The following is a 4,229-nucleotide window of genomic DNA, read 5'->3' as shown; positions in this document are numbered from 1 at the left end:
CTAGTATCAAAATTTGGCATGGGTATGAGTAAATTTCTTTTAACAGTATTTGTGAGGACTTTTAAAAATTAACGTCTTCAGTAGGAACCAATGGCCTTGGAGCTGAGAGCCAAAGACAGGAAGTCTGAAAAGACTGGCAAGTTGTTGGTTTTGCTCTGTTCATGTTGAGAGTAATAAAAACAGAGTTTATAATGTAATCTAATAATCCAACCGTATTGTTTAAAGGGAACATCAGTATAAAAGTGTAAAATCCTTGACTGAGCTGATGGGGGGTTGTGAGGCAGCTGAGATGAGCTCCTTGGAGGTCCTACTCTGCTCCCTGAGCTCCTTCCTCTTCAGTCGACCCTCCTTCAGCTGCAGAAACACCCACGTTATAATAATCCAGCTCAATGTCCTCCTGCCTGCCCGGCTTCTGCCCCCTGCTGGCCTGGAGAGACATGACACAACATGAGAGTTAGTGCATCACTCCTCCTCTTCTTCAGGTCAGTAAACACAGACCGAGTGCTTCATCTCAGTCCTCTAAACAACAGACATGTGTCAGTACCTTATAGTAGAAACAAAGGGCAGCGATCACCAACAGCAGAGTCAGCGGCAGGACGACCACTTTGATGAGAAGACCTGTTGGATCTGACAAACACATGGACAGTCATCACATCACACAACATCATGAGTCCATCAGCTCCTGTTAAACACAAACTGTAGTGACCGGAAATCTCCCAAACCACTTCAGTCCATCAGTAATCCTATCACAGATATCTGAATGCAGAATCTGGAGGCAAGAGACAAGGTTTGGTATAGGAAGCAATCTGGTTTCGGCTTGTAGTCCAGGTAGTATCGACCAATCACGTTTAAGCAGGCTTTGGCTTGGTGTGTGATTCTGGCCTGTAGGAAAAAACTGGACTTGGGTGAGATTTTATATGTGGGCTGACGTGGTAGTTTTCCTACCAAACTATAACTCAGGCCTCTGCATCTCGGAGTGGGAGTTAAACATGCCCAGGTATCGCGCCCTGACTCCTGTGAGCGCTGTATCCATGCTAATGACTCTGCAACAGAGCTTCAGGGTGTCGGTGGCTTCAAATACCAACCTCTGCCTTTCCCAACTGCAAAGCCCAGGGAGAAGACAGCTGTGGCTAGTGCTAGCTGGGAGGACATGGTGGAGGACCCTGATGCAGAGTTTACTGCTTAGTTTAGCTAGCTCCCTGTTTGGAAGGAGGAGGGTGAGAAACACATGCACAGCATTTAGAAAAGATGCTGCAAAGTGAGAAAACATCTACAGTGGTGTAAAAAAAGTGTTTGCCCCCTTCCTGATTTCTTTTGCATTTTTGCATGTTTGTCACACTGAAATGTTTCAGATCATCAACAAGTTGAAATATTAGACAAAGATAAACAAGTAAACACAAAATGCATTTTTAAATTAAGGTTTTTATTATTAAGGGGGAAAAAATCCTAACTTACATGGAGCCTGTGTGAAAAAGTGATTGCCCCCTAAACCTAATACCTGCTTGTGCTGCCCTTAGCAGCAACAACTGCAATGAAGCGTTTGCAATAACTGGCAGTTTTACAGCGCTGCGGAGGAACTTTGACCGACTCATCTTTGCAGAATTGTTGTAAGTCAGCCACATTGGAGGGTTTTCAAGCCATTCTTTTACCTGGATTCAAGTCCGGACTTTGACTAGGCCACTCCAAAGTCTTCATTTTGTTTTCATTAAGTCATTCAGAGGTGGATTTGCTGGTGTATTTTGGATCATTGTCCCGCTGCGGAACCCAAGTGCACTTCAGCTTGAGGTATCGAACAGATGGCCGGACATTCTCCTTCAGGATTTTTTGGGAGACAGCAGAATTCATGGTTCCATTTACCACAGACTCTCACTGTGGTTCGCTGAAGTCCCAAAGCTTTAGAAAAGGCTTTATAACCTTTTCCAGACTGATAAATCTCAATTACTCTGTTTCTCATTTGTTCCTGAATTTCTTTGGATCGCAGCATGATGTCTAGCTTTTGAGGATTTTTTGGTCTACTTCACTTTTCAGGCAGGTCCTATTTAAGTGATTTCTTGATTAAGAACAGGTGTGGCAGTAATCAGGCCTGGGTGTGGCTAGAAAAACTGAACTCTTTCCAAATATGTAATTAACCACAGGTGATTTGTTTGGGGGGAATCACTTTTTCACACAGGGCCATATAGGTTTGGATTTTTCCCCTTAATAATAAAAAAATCTTCATTTGGAAACTGCATTTTGTGTTTCCTTGTGTAACTTTGGCTAATATTTAAATTAGTTTGATGATCTAAAACATTTCAGGGTGACAAACATGCAAAATAATAATAAATCAAGAAGGGGGCTTTTTTTAAACCACTGTAAATACATAAATGCTGCAAGTAGCACAGAAGACAATTGAAACTGTTACCAGGGAAAACTAAAAAGTGACGAACACACTGGGCACGACAGGAAAACGCCACCAAAACGTACATGTTAGCTCAGGTCTCAGGGCCACCGTACCTGACATCAGTCACAGAGTCAGTCAGAAAACACAACATGCTTGGAAACAGCGATCGTGTTCAGTCAGTTTGGACGGATCATCTTTCCAAAGCTGCATGGAAACAGTCAGTGTGAGTTTCAGCTGCCTGCTTCACCTGAGACAGTGAGAGACAGCCGAGGCTCTCAGAGGAGAAGTCATGAGAAAAAACATGGAGGTGATAAACACAGCTGTAGCTTCCGGTGGGCGGGCTCTGCAGCAGGAAACAGGAAGTGGGCAGAGTGATTGACAGTTGGCTGGGTGTAGTTGTGTGATGTGATGAGGAGGTGAAGGCGAGCTGGAAGGAGCCTCCTGGGTACTGTGGCTGGATGGAGCAGCTGATGGTGAAGGTGGAGCCCCTGGACACCTGAAACCCCTGCTGCTGGGCCTTGGAGACCCCATCCATGGAGGAGGACACAGTGATGTTGGGCTGAACCAGCAGGTCTGTAAACACATAGATGATGAAAGGCTCATTCACCCTCTGTTCAACCAAGTGGCCCCTGAAAAAGGAAGTGATGTCACAGGTCTTACACGGGTAACAAACGGCAGAGCGATGATAGACTGTAAAAGGAGGGACCTCCCCGGTGTCATGTGTCTCGTCAGTGTTACAAGGTCTCAGGTGTGAATGGGAGCAGGTGTGTTAAATTTGGTGTATCGCTCTCACACTCCCTCATACTGGTCACTGGAAGTTCAACATGGCACCTCATGGCAAAGAACTCTCTGAGGATCTGAAACAAAGAACGGCTGCTCTACATGGCCGAGGCTAAGAAGACTGCCAAGACCCTGAAACTGAGCTGCTGCACGGTGGCCAAGACCACAGCGGTTCAACAAACAGGCCTCGCCATGGTCGACCAAAGAAGTTGAGCACACATGCTGAGCGTCATATCCAGAGATTTTCCTTGGGAAATAGAAGTATTTACATAATCTATGTTGTGTGTTGTGGGAACAGTTAAAAGGTCTTAGCCAGAAGACTCAGAGAGCGTGCGTGCACAGATCCTGGATGTAAGAGGGAGCTTGACCATGCGAGGCTCTGTAAGTAATGATTAAAATTTTAAAATGTACTCTAAAACCAATTGGAAGCCAATGAAGAGCCTTAAGCACAGGAGTAATTGTGATCTCCTTGGTTTAGAAAAAAACATTGCAGCTGCATTCTGTACAACTGCAGTTTTTCATGGAGGATTTGTATAATCAAGAGTAAAGTACATTGCAATAATCCAGACAAGAAAAATAAAAGCATGAACAAGCATCTCTCTTTCTTTGGAAACCACAGATCTAATCTTAGCGATGTTCCTGAGATGGAAAAACAGGAAATAACCACTATTTAACATGACACATAGATTTGCCAAAAATGACAAATTTTGCACAACATTACCGTCAGAGGGTGATAGAGCCCAATGGCCTGCTGATCTTAGGGGTAACGTGTCTGGGGCAAAAATCACCACCTCAGTTTTGTCTTTATTTAGTTGCAAGAAGTGTCAGCCATCCATTTGTTAATGGAGGCTAAGCAATTGTGCAACACATACAGATTGTCTAGCCTATGAGGACTAAAAGATAAATATAATGGATGTCATCAGCATACCAATGATAAGATATATCTTCAAAGTACCACTATCTTGCCAAGAGGAAGCATATACAGACTGAACAGCAGGGGAACCTTGAGGCACACCACAGGACAAAGGAGCAGAGTCTGAAAATATGTTCCTATGGACACAGAGAAACT

The 4,229-nt window shown here is 44.1% G+C and overlaps 1 long non-coding RNA gene across 1 annotated transcript; it reads right to left on the bottom strand.

Annotated features, from left to right (window-relative positions):
- Positions 1 to 389: 389 nt before the first annotated feature.
- Positions 390 to 2,665, bottom strand: LOC119912777. The gene is made up of 3 exons (XR_005446231.1): positions 2,628 to 2,665; positions 545 to 627; positions 390 to 427 (listed from the first exon to the last, which is right to left on the bottom strand). It is a non-coding gene; the product is annotated as an uncharacterized LOC119912777 (long non-coding RNA).
- Between the last annotated feature and the right edge of the window lie 1,564 nt (positions 2,666 to 4,229).

This window comes from Micropterus salmoides, unplaced genomic scaffold (genome assembly GCF_014851395.1).
Source record: "Micropterus salmoides isolate LMB-PRFRI ecotype aquatic unplaced genomic scaffold, ASM1485139v1 Ms_hic_scaffold_2, whole genome shotgun sequence".
Classification (NCBI taxonomy): Eukaryota; Metazoa; Chordata; class Actinopteri; order Centrarchiformes; family Centrarchidae; genus Micropterus; species Micropterus salmoides.
This window is presented reverse-complemented; position numbering and strand designations above follow the sequence as displayed.